The sequence below is a fragment of the Sciurus carolinensis genome, chromosome 5, assembly GCF_902686445.1.
Source record: "Sciurus carolinensis chromosome 5, mSciCar1.2, whole genome shotgun sequence".
In the NCBI taxonomy this organism is placed as follows: domain Eukaryota; kingdom Metazoa; phylum Chordata; class Mammalia; order Rodentia; family Sciuridae; genus Sciurus; species Sciurus carolinensis.
In genome coordinates, this window is record NC_062217.1 from 94,509,685 (window position 1) to 94,533,909 (window position 24,225).

A 24,225-nucleotide genomic window follows, 5' to 3' on the forward strand; every position below is an offset into this window, starting at 1 on the left:
TCCTAGAATAGTGCTTGGCCCATAATAGGCTCTGAATAAATACTTGTTGGATTAATTCATTACTATTTCCTGGTTCCCCTGCTTTTCTGGACACTCTCATTATCCTTCTAAAAAAGCTTCAACTTTGAAAGATCAAATAACCAAATACCAATTTCACTCTTATTTCTGGCATCTCCGAACCTGTGTATAACGAATAATCACGTGATAGCATAAATTTATCATTCAGATTTATTGTAAATAAATATAAACATTCCAGACTTAACAGAGTAAAAACTGTAATGCTGCATATACAGAAATTATCCATTAAAAAATAAGTATCACTCTAAGGGTAAATTTGTAAAAACTACAATTGGGAAAGGGGCCAATTTCATGTAAAAAAAGCAATTAAAGAATTTGAAACAAATCAAACATCATTGCCCTATGTAAACGTATGATTACACAAATGGTATGCCTTGACTCCATGTACAAATAGAGAAACAACATGTATCCCATTTGTATACAATAATAATAATAAAAAAAAGAAATAAAAAAAAAGAATTTGAAACAGCTAAATAAGAAAACATGTTTAACTGATATATTATAGCTTATAGATGTAAAGAGGATGTTAGTTATATATTTCTAGCATAAGTATTACATCCTTGAAAGGACAAATGTTTATAAAATCATAAATAATAATCATACAAGTCAAAATAGTAAAAATAAGATATGTTTAGTCCTGTGGGGTTTCTTGGTATATTGACATTCATAACAATATATGAAATCACTTTATAGTTATATTTAATTTTCCATTTTTTAATTGCATTAAGCCACAATTTTTTTAAGAAATAGTCCTATCTGAGATCCTTTACTGTCTTGTGAGGATAAACTGAAAGGAACATGTAAACTTTGCCCCCTCAGTGTCACAAGTAGGAAGCTTTCCAAAATCTAGATGCAGCAAGTTATCTTTAGTGTAAACATAGGAAAGAATATAATGGGACTGGGGTTGTGGCTCAGTGGTAGAGTACTTGCCTAGCATGTGTGAGGCCCTGGGTTTGAATCTCAGCACCACATAAATAAATAAAATAAATGTATTGTGTCCATCTGCAACTAAAGACAAAATATTTTTTTTAAAAAAAGAATATAATAGATATACAAAAGCAAATGGAAAGCAACATGGTACCCCCAAAAATCTTGCTCCTTCACTAACATCAATTGAAAGCAAACAATTCAGTATTATCAGCATGCAAGTCCTTGACCATAGGAGACAACTGGGAAGAGATAGTACTAAGGAAAGATTGATTCTATGCTGCAACAAAAAAGTCCTCAAATTTGACTACTCAGTTTTAATAGTAATCATAAAGTAGTAATAACAATTACATTTGAAAATAAGAATTCAAATTTATTCTTATGTGTCAGAACTTCATTCTGTGATAATGTATTCATTTTAGATCAAATACAGATCCTAACACCTGGCCATTCAGTAAAATTATTTATTCATAAACCCTTCTTTCTTTGATGACATTTTAATATTGAAATATAGGGAAGAAAGAAACATGTTAACACCACAATGATTAAAATGCAGACTATGGAATAAAACAACCCAGTTTCTTCAGCAAATTAATATAATTCCTAAAAAAAAAAAAAAAAGATGAAGGATGAACCCACAGACTGTGGCACAGCAAAAAAAAAAAAAAAGTCTTCTTCCTCCAGGACCAACACTATCACTTGCTTCCCAAGCAGGAGCCTTGGGGATTACCTTATCTCCCTATCTCCCCTCCTGGTGTATACATTGCATTCTAGCTCCTTGGTATTTCCAGATTCCCCTTCCCTCTTTATGCTTTACAGGGCAAGTTAAATCCCTTCCCCTCTTTCTGCCTCCTAACTGTCCTTCGTCTCTTCAATCTATCACTCTACGCCCTATTTTCACACTACAGTATATCTCAGTAGAAACTTTCATTGACCCTCTTGCCAGTTCTGAGGCTAACTGTTCAACCTAAGCACAAGGCCAGTCCTGATTAGGTCCCAAACTTTCCAGCCTCATCCCCTGCACTATTCACATTCATTGGCGCTTCAAACCCACAGAGGTGTTTATAATTCATTGATTATAACTTAAGCGTTTACCCTTCCCAAGTCTTTTACCGTCTCCTTCAAAGTTATGTCCCTCTTCTACCCTCCACCCTACTTTTTCCTGCCATAAACCTTCTATTTCTCATTAAATAGCTTTTCCTGAAGTCATCCCCAGCTCCCAGAAGTTTATAGAGCCGGCTCCCCTGACCTGTTCCATGGAAAGCTACTTCATCGCTGATGACATTGCACTCATTGGAGAGGCGCTCCTCTCCCAGTGCCTCACTCTTCCCCTGCTCTGTTCTGTATTGCAGAGGGCTACCTTTCCCAGGTTCCCTCTCCTCTAGTTCTAGATAGGTTTGGACAATAAAAGACACTGGTGAAAGATTGAAAACCCCCTCAGCTTTCTGTGATGTTCTAGAAATAGGTCATCTTCCCTCTGCAGGACCAACTGCACCAGTCAGGCCCCACCTAGGTTCTGCTAACACCATCTCCCCGCCTGTGGCCCTGCCCTAGGAACTTGGCAACTTCTTCTTACTAATCCCTAGATTGCCTCACCATCCTCTCTGACATCTCATATAACCAATTCCCTCTATTAAATTGCCTCTGATTTAAAATGCAGGGTAGTTACTGTTTTACTGACTAGATCCTAACTCATATATACATTAATACATATCTCTCTCTATAGTATACATTAGGTTGTAATCTTGCTACTGAATCAAAATTCTCAAAGGCAGAAACTATGTATGGAATCAGAGCTTATAAAATTCATTTAAGCAAAAATCCATACACCTGTAATTTTGTATATTAGGGAAAAAAGAAAGGGCTATATGTCCTTAAGAAGCAAGTGGCTCCCACTTGTATGAAACATTATAATCAGAGCTGGGGTTGTAACTCAGTGGTACAGCGCTTGCCTTGTACGTATGAGGCACTGGGTTCAATCCTCAGCACCACATAAAAATAAATAAAATAAAGGTATTGTGTCCATCTACAACTAAAAATATTTTTAAAAAGAAAGAAAGAAATATTATAATCAGGCCAAGAAAGAAGCAAACCAAAGTCAGGGCCTTATATAGGGGCCTCTACAGGAACTGATTGAAAATTCATCCAGATCAACCATGACCCCTGTCCTTCTTACTAAGATCAACCAGTAATCCATTACAAAGTTTCTGCCACAGAACAGGGCATTCTTTCCTTGTTGATTCACTTTACTCAGAAGCCTCCATGTTCCTGGAATTTGTGTTAAGTAGTAACTTTCAAAGATTATAATATTTGCCAACAATCCCTGGGGCACTACTACTTTACATTTTCCTAAAACAAAAAAGGGGATGATTTTTTCCATATTTATCTTTTTTACAGTCTTTTCCCTATATTAGTTGTTCTTCTTCTGGCATTCAACAGCAATATGTCCCCATTACATTATGAGAATTACTCTATTGCCTTTTAAACATCAGTTGTCAATTAAGGTTGACAAACAGACTTCCTAACATCCTCATGCACATCTTACTCAGCATGTGGGTACTCATTTCCCACTGGTTTCAAGAAATACTGGTCACAGGCAGACAGGCCGATAGACTTAAGAATCTGACTTTTAGCAACTTCTCATAATTACCTACTCAAGTTCTTATGCTTGCATCATTGTCCCAAACAACAAATTTAACATTACGTAGAAAGTGAAAGCGATGCTGTGACTATTATTGATCTAATCAAATCCAATTACTTTGTTGAAAACTGGTTATTTTTTTTTTTTTTTTTTTTTTTTTTGAAATACCAGGAGTGTGCTCTATTATACTTTCTACTGCCCACAACCTGGTATGTCCAGATTCAAGCTTTATTGCAAGATCAGTGAATGTCAACATCTCAACTCTTTGTAATTTGCATGATGTCCAATAAACTCTGTCCTTAATGTAATCCCTTCTCTAATATTTTTACATTGTTATTATAGGCATAACTGTCTACATCTTAACTTTCCTACTTGTTTAAGTCAGCTATTCTTTGCAGCTGTAACTAAATGATCTGACCAGCACAATTATAGAGGACAAAAGATTTATTTGAGGCTCACAGTTTCAGAGGTCTTAGTCCATAGAAGGCCGGCTCCATTCTTCGGGGTTTAAGGTGAGGCAGAACATCATGGCAGAAGAGAATGGCAGAGGGAAGCAGCTTGCACCATCAGGAAGCAGAGAGAGAGACTTCACTTACCAGACAGAAAATGTATACCCCAAAGTCATGCCCCAGTTCCAATCTCCTCCAGCCATACCCTACCACTTCAATAAATCCAACCAGGGCTTAACTCACTGATTGGGTCAAGACTCTCACAACCCAACAATATCTCCCCTGAACCTTCCTGCATTGTCTCACATGTAAGTCCTTGGGGGACAACTTACATCCAAACCATAACACTACTATACTGCAGATTCCTTTGTTTTTCTTTTTTTATTAGTTCTTTTTAGATACACATGACAGTAGAGTGTATTTTGACATATTATACATTCCAGATTCCTTTTTTTTTATTGTAAACAAATGGGATACATGTTGTTTCTCTGTTTGTACATGGTGTAAAGGCATACCATTTGTGTAATCATAAATTTACATAGGGTAATGTTGTTTGATTTATTCTGTTATTTTTCCCCTTCCCCCCAACCCTCCCACCGCTCTTTTCCCTCTATACAGTCCTTCCTTCTTCCATTCTTGCCCCCCTCCCTAACCCTAACTCTAACCCTAACACTAACCCCTCCCACCCCCCATTATGTGTCATCATCCATTTATTAGCGATATCATTCGTCCTTTGCTTTTTTGAGATTGGTTTATCTCACTTAGCATGATATTCTCCAATTTCATCCATTTGCCTGCAAATGCCATAATTTTATCATTCTTTATGGTTGAGTAATATTCCATCGTATATATATATATATATATATATATATATATATATATATATATATACACCACAGTTTCTTTATCCATTTATCAATTGAAGGACATCTAGGTTGGTTCCACAATCTGGCTATGGTGAACTGAGCAGCTATGAACATTGATGTGACTGTATCTCTGTAGTATGCTGATTTTAAGTTCTTTGGCTATAGGCCAAGGAGTGGGATAACTGGGTCAAATGGTGGTTCCATTCCAAGTTTTCTAAGGAGTCTCCACACTGCTTTCCAGATTGGCTGCACTAATTTGCAACCCCACCAGCAATGTATGAGTGTACGTTTCTCCCCACATCCTCGCCAACACCTGTTGTTGCTTGTATTCTTGATAATCGCCGTTCTAATTGGGGTGAGATGGAATCTTAGGGTGGTTTTGATTTGCATTTCTCTTATTACTAGAGATGTTGAACATTTTTCCATATGTTTGTTGATTGCTTGTACATCTTCTTCTGTGAAGTGTCTATTCATTTCCTTAGCCCATTTTTCAATTGGATTATTTGCATTCTTGTTGTAGAGTTTTTTGAGTTCTTTATAGATTCTGGAGATTAGTGCTCTATCTGAAGTATGATTGGCAAAGATTTTCTTCCACTCTGTAGGCTCTTTCTTCGCATTGCTAATAGTTTCCTTTGCTGAGAGAAAGCTTTTTAGTTTGAATCTATCCCAGTTATTGATTCTTGCTTTTATTTCTTGTGCTATGGGAGTCCTGTTGAGGAAGTGTGGTCCTAAGCCGACATGTTGAAGCTCTGGACCTACTTTTTCTTCTATAAGATGCAAGGTCTCTGGTCTGATTCTGAGGTCCTTAATCCATTTTGAGTTTAGTTTCATGCATGGTGAGAGATATGGGTTTAGTTTCATTCTGTTGCATATGGATTTCCAATTCTCCCAGCACCATTTGTTGAAGAGGCTATCTTTTCTCCATTGCATATTTTTGGCCCCTTTGTCTAGTATGAGAAAATTGTATTTATTTGGGTTTGTGTCTGTGTCCTCTATTCTGTACCATTGATCCACCTTTCTACTTTGGTACCAATACCATGCCGTTTTTGTTACTATTGCTTTGTAGTAGAGTTGAAGATGTGGTATTGCGATACCCCCTGCTTCACTCTTTCTGCCAAGTATTGCTTTAGCTATTCTGGGTTTTTTATTCTTCCAGATGAAATTCATAATTTCTTGCTCTATTTCTGTAAGGTACATCATTGGGATTTTAATTGGAATTGCATTGAATCTGTATAGCACTTTTGGTAGTATGGCCATTTTGACAATATTAATTCTTCCTATCCAAGAACATGGGAGATCTTTCCATCTTCTAAGGTTTTCTTGAATTTCTTTCTTTAGTGTTCTGTAGTTCTCATTATAGAGGTCTTTCACCTCTTTTGTGAGATTGATTTCCAAGTATTTTATTTTTTTCGAGGCTATTGTGAATGGGGTAGTTGTCCTAATTTCTCTTTCTGAAGATTCATCACTTATGTATAAAAATCCTTAGATTTATGTGCATTGATCTTATATCCCGCTACTTTACTGAATTCACATATGAGATCTAAAAGTTTTCTGGTGGAATTTCCTGGTTCCTCTAAGTATATAATCATATCATCAGCAAATAGGGATAGTTTGAGTTCTTCTTTTCCTATTTGTATCCCTTTAATTTCTATGGTCTGTCTAATTGCTCTGGCTAGAGTTTCAAGGACGATATTGAAAAGAAATGGTGAAAGAGGGCATCCCTGCCTTGTTCCAGTTTTTAGGGGGAATGCTTTCAGGTTTTCACCATTTAGAATGATATTAGCCATGGGCTTAGCATAAATGGCCTTTACAATGTTAAGGAATGTTTCCACTATCCCTATTTTTTCTAGTGTTTTGAGCATGAAGGGGTGCTGTATTTTATCAAATGCTTTTTCTGCATCTCTTGAAATAATCATGTGATTCTTGACTTTAAGTCTATTGATATGGTGAATGACATTTATTGATTTCCTGATGTTGAACCAACCTTGCATCCCTGGGATGAAACCCACTTGATCATGGTGCACTATCTTTTTAATATGTTTTTGTATGCGATTTGCTAAAATTTTGTTGAGAATTTTTGCGTCGATGTTCATTAAGGATATTGGTCTGAAATTTTCTTTCCTCGATGTGTCTCTGTCTGGTTTAGGTATCAGGGTAATATTGGCTTCATAGAATGAGTTTGGAAGGGTTCCCTCCTCTTCTATTTCATGGAATACTTTGAGAAGTATTGGAATGAGCTCTTCTTTAAAGGTTTTGTAGAACTCGGCTGAGAACCCATCTGGTCCTGGACTTTTCTTTGTTGGTAGACTTTTGATGACTTCTTCTATTTCATTACTTGAAATTGGTCTATTTAAGTTGTGTATGTCTTCCTCGTTCAGTTTAGGCAATTCATATGTCTCTAGAAACTTGTTGATGTCTTCGAAATTTTCTATTTTGTTGGAGTATAGATTTTCAAAATAGCTTCTAATTATGTTTTGTATTTCAGTTGTGTCTGTTGTGATATTTCCTTGTTCATTCCAAATTTTAGTGATTTGGGTTTTCTCTCGTCTTCTCTTTGTTAGTGTGGCTAAAGGTTTATCAATTTTGTTTATTTTTTCGAAGAACCAACTATTTATTTTGTCAATTTTTTGTATTGTTTCTTTTGTTTCAATTTCATTGATTTCAGCTCTGAGTTTAACTATTTCCTGTCTTCTACTACTTTTGGTGTTGGTCTGTTCTTCTTTTTCTAGAGCTTTGAGCTGTAGTGTTAGGTCGTTGATTTGTTCAGTTTTACTTCTTTTATTAAATGCGCTCCATGAAATAAATTTTCCTCTAAGTACCGCTTTCATAGTGTCCCAGAGATTTTGATATGATGTTTCTTTGTTCTCATTTACCTCTAAGAATTTTTTAATTTCCTTCCTAATATCTTCTGTTATCCATTCATCATATAATAGCATATTGCTTAATCTCCAGGTGTTGGAGTAGTTTCTGTTTTTTACTCTTTCATTTATTTCTAATTTCAATCCATTATGATCTGATAGAATACAAGGTAGTGTCTCTATCTTCTTGTATTTGCTAACATTAGCTTTGTGGCATAATATATGGTCTATTTTAGAGAAGGATCCATGTGCTGCTGAGAAGAAAGTGTATTCACTCTTGGTTGGATGGTATATTCTATATATGTCTGTTAAGTCTAAATTATTGATTGTGTTATTGAGATCTATGGTTTCTTTGTTCAATTTTTGTTTGGAAGACCTGTCCAGTGGTGAGAGAGGCATGTTAAAATCACCTAGTATTATTGTGTTATGGTCTATTTGGTTTCTAAAATTGAGAAGGATTTGTTTGACATACATGAATGAGCCACTGTTTGGGGCATAAATGTTTGTGATTGTTGTATCTTGCTGATTCATGCTTCCCTTAAGCAGTATGAAATGCCCTTCTTTATCCCTTCTGCTTAACTTAGGCTTGAAGTCCACATTATCTGAAATGAGGATGGATACTCCAGCTTTTTTGCTGAGTCCATGTGCATGGTATGTTTTTCCCCATCCTTTCACCTTTAGTCTGTGGGTATCTCTTTCTATGAGGTGAGTCTCTTGCAGGCAACATATTGTTGGATCTTTCTTTTTAATCCAATCTGCCAGTCTATGTCTTTTGATTGATGAATTCAGGCCATTAACGTTCAGGGTTATTATTGAGATATGATTTGTATTCCCGGTCATTTGGTTCATTTTTTAAATTTTATTTATTTATTTTTTTTTTTTGACACAACTTGGTTCCTCCTTTATTTGACAGTTTCTTTAGGATAATTCCTCCCTTTGCTGATTTGCTTCTTTGTTTTTATCTCTTCCTCATAGAATATTTTGCTGAGAATGTTCTGTAATGCTGGCTTTCTTTTTGTAAATTCTTTTAGCTTTTGTTTATCATGGAATGATTTTATTTCATCGTCAAATTTGAAGGTAAGTTTTGCTGGGTATAAGATTCTTGGTTGGCATTCATTTTCTTTCAGAGCTTGAAAAATGTTATTCCAGGCCCTTCTAGCTTTTAGGGTCTGGATTGAAAAATCTGCTGATATCCACATTGGTTTCCCCCTGAATGTAATTTGGTTCTTTTCTCTCACAGCCTTTAAAATTCTGTCTTTATTTTGTATGTTAGGTATTTTCATTATAATGTGTCTTGGTGTGGGTCTGTTGTAATTTTGTGTATTTGGAGTCCTATAAGCCTCTTGAACTTGATTTTCCATTTCATTCCTCAGATTTGGGAAATTTTCTGATATTATTTCATTGAATAGATTGTTCATTCCTTTGGTTTGTTTCTCTAAGCCTTCCTCAATTCCAATAATTCTCAAATTTGGCCTTTTCATGATATCCCATAGTTCTTGAAGATCTGTTCATGATTTCTTACCATCTTCTCTGTTTGTTCAACTTTGTTTTCAAGGTTAAATATTTTGTCTTCAATATTTGAGGTTCTGTCTTCCAGGTGTTCTATCCTATTGGTTATGCTTTCTATGGAGTTCTTAATTTGGCTTATTGTTTCCTTCATTTCAAGGATTTCTGTTTGGTTTTTTTTCAATATCTCTAACTCTTTATTGAAATGATCTTTTGCTTCCTGTATTTGCTCTTTTAACTGTCGATTGGTGTGATCATTCAATGCCTGCATTTGATCTTTCATCTCATCATTCAATGCCTGCATTTGCTCTTTCATCTCATCGTTTGCTTCCCTGATCATTTTAATTATGTACATTCTGAACTCCCTTTCTGTCATTTCTTCTGCCATGCTGTCATTGGATTTTATTGATGCAACATCTAGATTTGTTTGGGGCATTTTCTTCCCTTGTTTTCTCATATTGTTCAGGAATCAGTGGGTCATTAAGATATTGCAGATTTCCTCTATTGACTTATAATGTCCCTGAAGATTGCTAGTATATCCCCTCTTATCCTTCAGTAGCCTGAAGTTTTGGAGGAAGTTGATAATGCGGTGCTCCACAAGGAAGCTGCCTCTCTAGGGTTGGTGACCCTCAGGTGGGGTATATTCCCTGATAGTGGGCAGAGGTGCCTCCACTTGTTGACCAATGGTCATCCAAAGGGGAACTAGGCTGCGGACTGAGGCAAGGTCTGTTTGTGCCTGTGTCTCTGGTTTTACCATCCTTGTGGGAAAACCTCACCCGGCAGGGAAGACTCACTTGGCGGGGAGGTCTTGCTGGTCAGTTCCCCTCCTAGAGGTTTCCCTCAATCTACAACTACTGCCTGGGCTCGGCTGTCTTCCTCTGCAACGTTCCCAGGGGCCCGGACCTACCTCCTGGGCCTGGGAGCCTCACCCTTCGCCGACGAGTCTCCTTAGGCTGCCTCTCCTCAGAGAATCTGCCTGCAGTCCTGGAACCTTCGCTCCACCCCTAAGCGTGTCTCTGTGCGGCTCTTCCACCAAGAAGCCGCCTAGGTCCTGGGATCCTGCTCTGCACCTAATCACCTGGCTATGCGGCCCCTCCTCTGAGCCGCCACCTGGAGCCCCGTACAATAGCTCCAAGTCCCAGAGACCCGCCACACACCTCTTCCTCCAGACAGCTACCCGGTGTTCCAACGCAGTCACTAGGAGTCCAAGCAACTCACTTCGCGTCTCCTCCTCCCGCCAACCGCCCGTAACCCTAGGCAGTCACTCCAAGTCCAAGTGACTGCCCTGTTCCTCCTCCTCCTCGGGGTAGCCCCCCGGGTGTTCAGGAGTGGTTGCTCTGAGACCAAGCGACCCACCGCGCTCCTCCTCCGGGCAGGCCCCCGGTGTTCAGTAGTGGTCGCTTTGCGTCCAAACAACTCACCACTTGCCTCCTCCTCTGAGCAGCCACCCAGAGCTCTGATGCAGTCACTCCTAGACCAAGTGACCCGCCACGTTCCTCCTCTTCCTCCGGGCAGCCCCCCCGGTGTTCAGAAGCGGTCGCTCTGAGTCTAAACAGCTTGACGTGCAGCTCCTCCTCAGGCAACTGCCTGTAGCTCTGGTGTAGTCCCTCCGAGTCCAAGCAACCCGCCGCGCTCCTCCTCTTCCTCCATTGCAGATTCCTTTTAAAAAAGCATATATGTGTTCTTATTTTGTTATTCTTCAAGGACCTTTCAGAGTCTTGATCATCACCATGAAGTGTTCAATGAATGAATACATTTTTTCCTCAAGCTGTAATACTAAGTAAATGGAAACTTTAAAGGTTTTAGTGAATAATTAAGACAGATCGGGGACAAGGTTTTTATACTTGTTCGTACAGTATTTGATGTATATTGCCAACTTCCATTATTCTCTAGCTCAGGAAAGATTCTAGAAAATTCTTATCATTGGAATGTAAATTTCATGAGAGTAGAGACTATGTCTCTATTTTTTCTTTCTATGTCCCCTGTGCCTAGTACATAGTAAGTACTCAATACAGATAAACCAAATTAATCCTTCAAGATCCAGCTCAAGCCAAGCATAGTAGTGCATGACTGTAACTCCAGCGCTTACAAATAAGAGGAAATGTTGATAACAGCCAGGAAAAAAGAAACTATTAATACTGTAATTTCCATTTTGCTCTATTTTTATCTATATAAATATATCTGTATACAGTATATGGATGCAATTTTTAAATAAAATTATTTTTTTTGTATAAGCAATGTTTGATAAGTTTATTATTTAAACAATTTCTTTAATTAAATCCATGGATATTAAAAATAAGGGCTTTTTGCAAAGAATAAGTATTGTCATATTCTAATAAACATCTTTAACTATATTATTCAATTCACTATATAATAGCCCCTCATTATCCATGGGGAATGATTCCAAGACACCCCAGTTGATTACTGAAACTGTGATAGTGCCATACCCTATGTATATACACTCCATCTTTCTCTATAAATATGATAAAATTTAATTTATAAATTAGGAACAGTGAGAGACTAATAGTAATAACTAATAATAAACTAATAATAAAATTATAACAATATATTATAATACAGTTTTCAGCATCATTACTCTTATACTTTGGGTTTCTAATTAAGTAAAATAAGGATTACTTGATCATAAGTACTATAATACTGTGACAATTGAGCTGATAATCGAAATGTTTACTAAATAACAAATGGGAGGGTAGTATATATAGTATGGATCCACTGCACAAAATGATGATTCCTACCCTAGGCAGACTGGAGCAGAATGGCGGGAGATGTCATTACACTATTCATAATGACATGCCATTCAAAACTTGTGAATTGTTTATTTCTGGAATTTCCCAACTAATTGTCTGAGACTGTGGATAACTATGGAAGAGAAAATTACAGATAAGGAAGGACTACTGTAATCATATATACTTTTGTCTCTTTGATTGGTTAAGGACTCAAATGAATATGCTAATATTCCCCACTACTATTGTTTGGGTCTCTTCCTTCATGCATCACAACAGATATTTCATTATTTCATAGTTATACTCTTTAGTCCATATAATGTCACTAGGTATTTATTGAGGTTTGCATATGTTTACAATAATAACAAACAAACAAACAAACAAAAAACTCACGAATCTTCTTTGTTCTGTTTGTTGATTCTTGGGGGTATTTTTTGTTTTGTTTTTTGTTTAATACTAGGGATTGAACCCAGGGACATGCCGTAGCTGGGTTACATCTGCAGTCCTTTTTATTTTGTACTCTGAGATGGGGTCTCACCAAGTTGCTGAGGGCTCCCTAACATGCTGAGACTGGCCTTGAACTTGTGATCCTCCCACCTCAGCCTCCCAAGTCCCTGCTTATGGTATGTGCCACTGCACTTGGCTGTATTTGTTGATTCTCATAAGAACATAGAATATTCTTTTGTTAAAATTGGGACTCCTACTTCATTTTTGCTTATAGTATGTTTCTACTAATTCTTACATTTTAACCCAGAGAGTCTAGGAAAGTGCCTGACACATTGTAGACCCTCAATCATTTGACCCATTCATCTCTGATTTATTTTCCTTCTAGAGAAATTTGGAATGCTTTAGTTCTACTACTGGTTATCTTTTTAAAAGAAAATAAAACTACTTAAATCTATGATTCTCTCTAATATTTTCAACCTATATCTCAAATGAGCAGTATCTTTTGTCATCTCCTATACATTATATTCTCTCTTATTACCTCCCTTTTACCTGCTAGTTACCCAATCTGTGGATAGTTAAGATTTCTGATTTTTTTTCCCCCAGTACCAGGGATTGAACCCAGGGTGCTTAACCACTGAGCAACATCCCCAGCCTGTTTTTGTTTGTTTGTTTTTGAGACAGTCTCGCTAAGTTTCCTAGGGTTTCACTAAATTGCTGAGGCTGGCTTTGAACTTGTGATCCTCATGACTCAGCTCCGAATTTCTGGGATTACAGGCATGCACCACCATGCCTAGCTAAGATTTAGGATTTTTTTCCCAGTTATATTGTTGTTAAATGTTTATAGTATGTATTATTCTTTGCATAGTTAAACTTTTTTTCTTCATTAGTGTGGTTTTTGTAATCTATTGTGTAACCATAATTATCACACTCTTATGTGCCTGTTGTAAATTTAATGGTTTCCAAGGGTCATCATCATCACCAACCCTTCCATACCCCAATTTCCTCATTCAGGAAGCTTTATTTATATATATTTAAACTTTTGGTTGATCGTAGTTACTTTTTTCAGAATGGATGTATGGTGTAGTATGTATTTTGAATCCTTAAGTGTTCAAAAATAACATATTGTTGTTTTGTGAATGACAAATTGACTGAATATAGTCATAAATATTCATAGATTCTTCCCAACTAATTTTCTGCAGTTCAGGTACAGAAAGTATAAGTTTGAAAACAACTAAACAGGGTGGGAGGGGTGGGGGGGAAGGGAAAAAAATAATGAATCAAACATCATTGCCCTATGTAAACATATGATTACACAAATGGTATGCCTTGACTCCATGTACAAATAGAGAAACAACATGTATCCCATTTGTATACAATAATAAAAAAAAAGAAAACAACTAAACATAATAATCCACAAAAATATTGTGTGTGTGTATATGTGTGCATGTGTATGTGCTTGTGAAAGAGAGAAATCAGGCACAAATGAATCCTAAGATAGTTAGAAAAAGCTTTTGAGAGAAATTGCTCTGGATTTTGAGCTATTAAGTTGAAATGTAGGTACTGAGTACTTACCATGTGCCAGGTGCCAGGTGCAGAGGACATATTTGAAAATGATAGAGACACAGCCCCTGCCCTCCTAAAGCTTACATTCTAGTGATGAGTTCTTCATTCCAATTATAGATAATTAATTCCACAAAACTTTCAAGAAAGTCATTGATGTTATATCATGAGCAGCATATCTGGATCATTCTTTTATAAATTTTTGCTCCCTTTTATTGTCACCAATTATCCACAGATTATACCATTCATATTTATCTTCCAAATCTATTTTATTGTTTCTAATTCTCTAAACTCTTCATCTCCTTTGTGTCCTTCAAAAGTTTATTATACTCATCTTTCACTGAATTGATCTGATTCTCTGCAGTGTTAATTCTGCTCTTGACATTGTAATGTCTGCTATGGTCCTACTTTTTCCCTTATATTTCGGTCATACATTTTCCTTTTATTCTCAGTCTATTGTCTTATCACAGTATCTTTTATCTCTTATTGAAAAGAATTCACCATTTAAGTACCCTGAAAGTGCTAAGCAAAGACATCCTAAAATTTAATTGTCCTTCCTGAAGTATACTCATCTTTGGTTCTAAGACATTAAAATACCTCATTTTATGTGGCAGAATTTTGTCATTTATCTCATTTTGTTTTGGTTTTATTTTGTTGCTATTTGCTTATTTTTGACATCATTCATTTGATTTAAAAATATGTTTATTGAGGATCTTCACAGGGCAGGCACTGGAAGGATAACCATGAATAGAAAATATCTTAGTACTAGTTTGCATTTTTGTCTTCTAGTATGAAAGAATTTTATACAAGTAAGCAAATATCCAGTATGAACCAGGGAAAGTTACTGAATCAAAAAATGGAAGTCATCCGAGAGAAGATACCTTGGTAACCAGCTTTAGATTGGTTGATTCAGTAGGCCACTTGAGAAGTAGCATTTAAGGTGAGATTTAAAGGATGAAACTGAGCCCACCACTGGGAAGAAAATGTGAAAGAGTGAAACAGATTAAATATAACATCACAGAAAAAAGCCCTGAGGCCAGAAACACTCATACTTCTCTCTACCCTAACTACTCTGTGGGAGACAAAGCTAAATAAATGGGCAAAAAACAGCACATTCCTAGTCTTATGTGAGCATGAATGTTCTTGGTGAGGCAATAAGAAATTACCAGGGTCATCAGAAAAGGAATCAACATGTGGTTTGAATGATTGCCTCAAGTTCATTTAGGACTGCTGTCTGAAGAATGGGATGGAAAGATAAAAGCAGGTATAAGGGACTAGTCAGTAATTCAAATGAAAAATTATAGTAGTTTGCATGAAGGCAGAAAGATTCGAATTATATTTTGAAATTAGAATGTTATATTAAATTGATTAGGTTAAATTTAGGGGTCATTACTAGACTTTTGGTTTAGGCAGCTGGATGGATAGTGTTCCTATTTACTGAGAAGTGAAAAATGAAAAAAACAGCTTTAGGGTGGGAACTCAAGAGTTCAGTTTTGACAGTTAATTTTGAGATGCATGTGAAAAACAGATGCAATTGAGACTCTAAGGAGAAATAGGAATGGAAAAATGAAGTAGGGCTTAATCAGGATACATAAGGAATTCAATATCATATGAATGAATTGGTACACCTTGTGTAAAAGCACAGAGGGAGATGGGAAGGTAGACAAACATCACAGCCAGAGGGACCCCCAAATTTAGACATGTTGTCAAGGAAAAGGAGACAGGAAGAAAACCCAAAGACTGTGGAATCCCAGAAACCAAGAAAAGAAGGTGCTACAAGGCATGGGTGATCACAATTTTCAACAGCAAAGTCAAGATACTCCACATTTTTCTCCCAAAATGTCCTCCAAATAACAAGCAGAATGATAACAGAAACAGATTTCTCAACTTTAATGAATTAGATACATCTCTAAAGTATAAAAACATGAAGATTGAAAGAGATGGAAGAATATTTATGACCTATCAGGACAGTAGAATGTGAAATTTAAGTGCATGTGGGGAGATGCATTGATGATGAAAAAGTCCACTTATGCTGCCAAACCTTGAAGGTGCACAGTGTCTGTGTTACAGACAGGGCAGAAAACTGAAAACAGAGCTCTTGGAGTTTAGATCTCCTGCTTCATAATGTGAGTGGACAATGAAGCATCTTCAAACATTTCTGCTGAGGTGGAAAAAAGAGATCCAAACAAACTCAGAAAAGGAATTTGAAGAGAAAAAAAAAAAAATAGTGAAAAAGCCAAAGAAATTTCTTAAAAAACCTGTAATTTCTCCTCTCAAAATGATGCTGCATCTATAAGTTAACAATAGGAATCACATAAAAGGAAAATTCAGAGAACAAGAGTGAGATACTAGAAAGGCAAATATAACAAACAGGTCTTTAAAAAAAAATCAGTAGAAGGATTGGAATATAAAATCAAGAAAATCTCTTCAGAAAGTAGAGCCAGGAGAGAAAGGTTTTTGTGTTTAATTAAAGTACTGATCCAGAAAAGGATATCCAGAAAGGAAGAACAGAGAAAACGGGGGGAGGAAATTATTGTATATGTACACACACACACACACACACACACACACACATACACACACATTTGATTCCAAGAATTAAAGGACATAAAAATATAAATTTAAAAGTCAAACTGTTTCACAAAATGAATTTTTAAAAGATACCTAAGACGTGATTGTGAAATTTTAGAACACCAAAAATAAAAAGAAGATCCTAAAAACTTCCATAGAAAAAATCCCATAAAAGGAACAGACATTCAAATGTCACTTTCCACAACCATTTCAGAAGCACGTGTACAGAGCCAAGGTAGGGAACTGGCTGCCTGGATTTGAATCCTGACTCTACGTGCAACGTGTCCTTGCTCAGTTAATTCCTCACATGCGAACATCAATTATGATGACTACCTTGGAGTTCTGTTATGAGTGTCAGGTGAGCTCATATTTAGGAAGTGCTCAGAAGAGTGTCTGACACCTAATATTTGCTATTTAGTGAATTTAAAGAAGATAAACTGAACAAGTTTTTAAAGTTCTGAAGGTCACTGAATCACCACAAAAACCCCTAATTAAAACTCTTGAACAGGTATGCCATAAGAAAAAAAAATTTTTTTAAGTCATGCTAAATGTATTTTTTAAATTCACTTTCTCTATATTTTTCCTCAGGGAGCTCCAAAATTAAGAGCATCACTAAAATAGGAATCAAGAAAGAAGAAGATATGGTAGCCAGGAAATGAAATATAATACAGGAGAAAAGCCAAGAAAAGGACCAAGATGACAGCAGGATAGCAGGCCTGTGAAAATCAAAGGAACAATTTCAGGAAAATAAATGAAGTGTGTGGTTTCGTGCCAAATTTGACCATGACGAATATTATACTGAAAGGCAGGATAAAAGTAGCAAAGGGTAAAAGGAAATGAGGAAATAAAAATAAATCAGGTAATTACAAACTATAGGAAAAACAAAATGTTATTCAAGAAAGGAAACAATCATTATGCTACTTGGCAAAGCAGAGAGAAATATTTACTTAGTCCAGTGATGCAAATACTTAATAGTGATTCAACTAAAATGGTGACATAGAGAGGAAAGCTGCATTTCCAGTTACTCTGGGTGGCTAAGGATTCAAGCCGTGGGAGAGTACTGCTTCTCAGCAAAGTGGGCAAAAGAGGGAGTCCACTGTAATTCAGCATCAGATAAGCCAGTTGTGGCAGAGGCCCTGGTTCAACGCCAAAGGAAGGGATACCACAGAGAGAATCGCAATGGACAAATTGTCTTGGAAAAACCTGTGGATCAGAAAAGCAGACTGAACATAACTGATTCTGAGACTGCACAGCAAACTGGTATTTGAAAAGTGCTGTTTCTCAACTGGTGGCAGAGAGCAGAGGTCGGAGCCATCTGGAGGTGGCCACATTGCAGCTGCTGCTGAGGAAGTCAGGAGATCATAGCAAACATTGCCATGAGGATCCGGCAAGTGCCTAACAAGTGGGTTAGGGTGCCTAGAAAAATGTGAGTGAAACAGGCACAAAGAAAACTGCACCCAGGGTGATTCAAGTAAGAAATAGAAAGGGGAGTTCAACTTGCTTTCCTTTTGAGTATGGTGTCTCACGTGACCAGCTGAAGCAGTTTGGGAATCTGAACAGGCAGGTGTGAATACATTCAGGGACTAAGCCTGGGAAGGCTGTATTGGCAGCACAGTGTGTTAGACCTGTGGAGGGTCAGCTCCCCTGACTGAGTAGAAACCTCAGGATCCAGACTCTGAGATCCAGATTCTCAGGAGAGATCAGCATCTTCCCAGCCCTAGGTGTTGTGTTGATCTAATTTCTCCAGAGCAGATACCACCCAACAAAGTCCCTAATGCCTGATTAGACCAAAACCCCACCAGCCAGAACTTCCCTCTTAGAACACTGCAGTATCCTCAGCCTGGGAGTTCTTTGATCTAATCTGTGCAGATAAAACTCCAACGACAGTACTTCCCATTCCATCATACCTTATCCTGGGAAGTTGAAAGCTATTTCAACCATCTTCAATATTAGAACACTCCAACTGGCAGATTGGTGAGCAACAAAAAAAAGAGGAAGCAGTTCACTCTCCCAGCACATATCCCAGAAAAAATGAAGACAGTTGGGCATAAGCAGTCACCACCCATCCTTGCTGATAGTTTCAAAGACCTCAGTAGAGACAATTCTTTCACTTTTCATTAAGATTCTTTTTTTTTTTTTTTCTTTTTTTCCGTGTGTGTGTGTGTGTGTGTGTGTGTGTGTGTGTGTGTTCTTGCTGTGCTGCTTGGCTTGTGGATATATATACATACAGATATTTGTTTCTTCTCATTTTTAGCATTTTTTTCATGATAGTTATTTGTCCTTGTCTTCTGAGGGTTAAGAATTTTTTGCTTATTTATTTTGGTTTTGTTTAGTTTTAGTTTTGTTTGTTTCTTTTTCCTTTCTTATCCTGCTAACAACTACATTCTTTTATTCTCTCTCCCTTTATTTTTTCTATTTTCTCTCCTCCTTTATAGTCATCATTTTCTATATCTACTTTTTCTCTATTCACATTTTGAACATTCTAAACTGCCTTTTACTTTCCTATCAGATTTTCTTTTCTCTTAATGGACTGTATTTTTACCATCTTTTAGAATTATTAGGTTTATATAACTCCTACCCCTACCATTCATGTTGTTGCAGTTATTTGTACCATACAGGATGCGTACACGGTGTAGTTTATACTTCCTGTTTACATTAATGCCAGATCTAGTTCACAGCTATTTATTGGTTTTTGTTGTTGGCTACTGCTAACCACACCATTCCTGTTTTTGTGGTAGTGTTATAGATGTCATAATAGGCACTGGGTATTGATTTTAATGCTGTATACTGTTTACTTCAGTTGTTGCTATCATTTGTTTCCCCCTTATCTATGAAGTACTGGGAATCTACAGGATAGAGACTAACATGCTGAACTAAACCCAACCAAGAGACAGTGTATCTTTCTTACATACAAAATAACCACACTCAAACCTCAGCAATACTTTAATACAAAGAGCAGAAGAGGTAAAACCCCCAAACTAATGGCCAGGCTCTGAGTAGAAATGGTTGGGGGGTGAGGGAGGTTTTGGCCCCATCTATGAGGGGTCTTGATCTATATCACTCTAGGACACTTTGGCAAGAAGATGCTACATCCTTAAAAGGCTCACACATAAAAGTGGAAGACAAATTCCTCACAACAGATGCAAAAAATCCAACACAGGAATACCAGAAATATGAAAAATCTAAGTAACGTGATGCTTTGTAAAGTTTATAATTTATCAGCAATTGACTCCAAAGATATCAAAGTGAATAAAAAATCAAATATTCAAAAGAATGATTATAAAAATGATCCATGAATTCCCAGAAAACACAGAAAAGTAACTGATTTAATAAAGTAAGTCAGAATATGAATGAGAAATTCAATAAGGAAGAAAGAGATGGAAAAAGAACATAAATCTTGGAAATGAAAGACAATAAATCAAATAAAAATTTCTGTTGAAGCCTGTGTAATTGATTAAACCATGCTGTAGACAATCTCAGAGGTGGAAGAAAATATGACTTGCCTTCAATATTCCGACAGTATTAAAGAAAAGAAAGTAATCATGACCAGAATATGCAAGCATGCTGGGACAACATTAAGAAACCAAAATTAAGAATCATTGAAGTTCAAGAGGTTTGTGAGATGCATGCTAATGGCATGGATAATCTCTTCAAAGGAATAATAACAGAAATTTTTCTGAACATTGAAAATGAGGTGGACATACCTCATACCTCATACCTCATACCTCATACAGGATGCCTTCAGAACCTCAAATAGGCAAGGTTAAAAAAGAACCTCTCCATGACACATTATAATTATGCTGCCTAACATTATAATTAAAATGCCTTATTCTTCTATAAGGACAGAATTTTTAAAGCCTCGGGAGAAAAACTTCAGAGGTCACATTTAGAGTCAATCACAATTATTTCTGATTTCTCAGCATGTACTCTAAAAATCAGGAGGACTGGGAATGATGTGTTCCAAGCCCAAAAAGAAAATAACTATCAACCAAGATTGCTATCCAGTAAAACTATCCTTCAAAATTGAAGTCGAAATAAAAACCTTCCAAGATAAGTACAAACTAAAAGAATTCATGACTATTAAGCTAGCACTACAGAAAATACTTAAATACTTCACACATAAGAAATCAAAAACAAACCCCAGAACTCAAAGATGAACAAATCTCATTTAAAGAGTAGCTAAACAAATGAAAAACTAGTCTAAATTAAGCATTAGAAATAAATCAAAATGGCAGGAATTAATAAACATCTTTTTATGATAACTTTGAATATAAATAGTATCAACTGTCCAATTAAATGACATATGCTGGCAGAATGGATTAAAAAACAAGACCCAACTATATGCTGTTTGCAAAAGACTCACTTCACAGGCAAAGACAACCACAGATTGAAAGTGAAACAATGGAAATTAATACACCATGCAAGTAGAGCCTGAAAACAAGCAGGAGTAGCTATTCTGATAATCAGCAAAGTAAATACCAAGCCAAAATTAATCACAAGAAGAAAAAGAGCATTTCACACTGGCAAAGGGAACAATCAAGCAAAGATATAATGATAGTAAATATTTATACCATAAAACATACTAGACACGTAGACCCTAGTACAATAATACTAGGTGATTTCAACATACCTTTCTCACCAGTACATAGATTATCCAGATAGACTCTTTGGATCTAAAAAATATACATTATAAATCAAATGGACTTAACAGACATGAATTTATAAATCAAATGGACTTAACAGACATAGAATTTTTATCCAACAACAGCAAAATCCAATTATTTCTCAGCTGTTTATGAAACCTTCTCCAAAAGAGATCATATTGTAGGCCACAAAGAAACTCTCAGAAAATACAAAAAAAAAAAAAGATAATTTCTTGCATCTTATCTCATCATAATGGAATGAAATTGGAAATTAACATTGAAAAACCCTACAGAAACTATATAAACTCATGGAGATTAAATAATATACTTTTTTTGATACTGGATGAACACAGGGGTTCTTAACTACTGAGCCACATCCCCAGTCCTTTTAATTTTTTATTTTGAGATGAGATCTCACTAAGTTGCTGAGACTGGCCTCTAATTTGCAATCCTCCTGCCTCAGCCTCCCAAGTCACTGGAATCACAGGCATGAGCCACCATGCCCAGTTGAATGAACAATACACTTTTGAATTATGCCTGAGTGATAGAAGAAATCAGGGGAGAAATTTAAAAATTCATAGAATCAAATGAAATAGTGATACAACACACCAGATTTTCTGGAACACTATGACGGTGGCTCTAAAAGAAAAATTTTTAGATATGGGTTCCTACATAAGAAAATCATAAAGATCCCAAATACATAACCCAATAATGTGTTTCAATGCCCTCGAAAAACAAAAACAAATCAATTCCAAAAACAGAAGGAAAGAAATAATTAAGATCAGAGCTGAAATCAATGAAATTGAGAATTTAAAAAGTACAAAGGATCAATGAAATGAAAGGTTGTTCTCTGAAAAAACAAACAAGATTGATAAACCCTTAACCAAACTAACCAAAGAAAAGAAAGAAGACCCAAATTAATAAGAATTATTAATAAAAAAGGATAAATCACCACAGACATCCAGAGGATCATTAGGGACTATTTTGAAAATTTATACTCCAATAAACTGAAAAAAAAACTAGAAGAAGTGAATACATTTCTAAACCTATATGACCTATATGGCCTGCCAAAAATGAATCAAGATGACATAAAAAACCTAAATAGACCAATAACTAGCAATGAGATAGAAGCAATAATAAAATGTCTTCTAATGAAAAAAAAAAAAATGAACCAGATAGATTCTCAGCTGAATTCTACCAGATCTTTAAAGAAGAACTAATGTCAATGCCCTCCAAATATTCCACAAAATAGAAAGGGAAGAAGTACTTCCAAATTTATTCTATGAAGCCGATATCACCCTTACACTAAAATCAGGGGACAACTGGTCAAGGAAACCCACCTAACTCTACACTCCCACTCCAATCCAACTTTTTGCAGGACCTGCTGGGAGAGATGCATCTGGTCAGAAACTCAGAAGGGCAAGGGCTGGAGAGATGGTATGGAGACTGAACCCAAGACCAGGAAACATGGTGTCTGGAGGTGACATAATGGACCAAGAATTCCACATGAGTGGAACCCAGGGGAAATTCCTGGGGTAGTCTTCCAGCATAGACCAGCAAGTACTGGGTGCTGAAGGTGTGCTGATTTAAAAATCTCTAGACCAATCGGCATTCAGTGAATAGCCTGGAGCCCACCTAAACCTAACCCTTGCTTCCAGGAATTTCCTCCTACAGGATTAACTCTCTCACTTCAGCAATCCAGAGGCTGGAGCATCATGCTCCAGACAACCCCACCTAAAACTGCCTAGAAGAGAAGTTGAGAATATTTTGAACTTCAGTGGAAAGAATTCTTTCAATTTTCATCAAGATCTTTTTTTTCCTTCTTTTTCTCTGTTTAATTGTGACCTTAATGGTACATGGACATTTATACATACTCATATCCATACTCATATTTTTTTATCATTTCTAGCATTTTTGATGGCAGGTTTTTTTGATGGATTAGTTTTTATATACAAAGTAAAAATTTTTAAATTAAAAATAAAAGAATACAAAACAAAACTAAAATATACTAACAAACATCCTAGTTCACAAAAAACTGTCCACCCTTTGAAATTATAAACCATTTTGAAAACTTGTTGTTTTTATTGTTGGCAATAATTGATCATGTCATTTCTGATTATTGTGATAATTAACATTGTAGACATCATAGTAGGAACTATGTGGCTTAATGTGTATATTGTTTATATTGGTTATTGTTATTATTTATTTCCCCATAAATGGTGAGGTACTGGAAAACTCATAGGCACTATAAGGTCACAATTATCTATCCACAGATTAGAAACTCTACTGCCTGGATGGGTAAACACACAAAGGACATGAAACAGCAAGGGGACAAATTGCCCCAAACAAACCAAGATACTCCAGTGAACAGAATCCATCAATACCACAGTGGAAGAAATGTCAGAGGAGTTTAGAATGTTCATCATTAAACTGATCTGTGAAGTAAAGGATAGTATAAGAAATGAAATCAGAAAGAAAATACAAGAAGTAAAAAATCACTTCAATAAAGAGACAGAGATTCTGGGAAAAAAAAGCAGAAATCCTTGAAATGAAAGAAACAATAAATCAAATTAAAAATTAAATGGAAAGCATCACCAACAGACTAGACCACTTGGAAGACAGAGTTTCAGGCAATGAAGATAAAACATATAATCTTGAATATAGAGTTGACCACAGAGAAATTATGTTAAGAAACCATGAACAGAACTTCCAAAAACTATAGGATAACATGAAAATAACAAATTTAAGGTTTAATGGGATAGATGAAGGCACGGAGATACAAACCAAAGGAATACACAATCTTTTCAATGAAATAATATCATAAAATTCCCCAAACCGAAAGAATAAAATGGAAAATCAAATACAAAAGGCTTATAGGACCTCAAATGTACAAAATTACAACAGACCCACACCAAGGCACATTATTATGAAAATG